Consider the following 636-nt stretch of genomic DNA (forward strand, 5'->3'; position numbering starts at 1 on the left):
GTTTGTACGGTGCCGCCTGCCACACAAAGGCTGGCAGCAGATGCCGAGGAGCATAGGCACGCTATATCCGATGCCAGGTTGCTGCCTTGTTTTGTTGATCCCCCTGTTTTGCAACTGGCCGCGTGGTTGCCATATATGCCGTCGTCCGTTGTCTCCTTTGTTGGATCACCCGTCAGCGCTTGCTTTAGGTGGCTTCTTACACCGGCCGCCAAAGCTGTTATTGCTTCTTGTGCATCGTTGAGCCGTTTTCTGGCTTCGGCTGCTGCTGTTCGAATTTTGTCCATCGCCCAGTGTACTCGCTGCCGGGTTTCTTCGTCTCCGATACGTGAATATTTGGGTTTTGCTTCTGGCGGCTGTGCTTCCAGCAAACTTTTCTTTTTCTGTTCCCACGCTTTGTTGCTAAATGTTGAAAAATTTTTTGCTGTGAAATTAACTGTCGGCAGTGTCACAATGTACAAATCCTCTATGTCGTCCGGCGGTTCTGGTGTGTCGCTCCGTTTTAAGTCTGTTGTGTTTGGTTCCGATGTGCACAGCTTGTAAATTTCGCAAAAGACAGAGAATTCTTTGACGTTCTTTGTGATCGCTGCGGCGCCAAGTTGAGCTGCCAATAGTAGAAGGGCCAATGCTTTTGATATG

The sequence above is a fragment of the Trypanosoma equiperdum genome (assembly GCF_001457755.1).
Source record: "Trypanosoma equiperdum strain OVI genome assembly, contig: ctg_1757, whole genome shotgun sequence".
Classification (NCBI taxonomy): domain Eukaryota; phylum Euglenozoa; class Kinetoplastea; order Trypanosomatida; family Trypanosomatidae; genus Trypanosoma; species Trypanosoma equiperdum.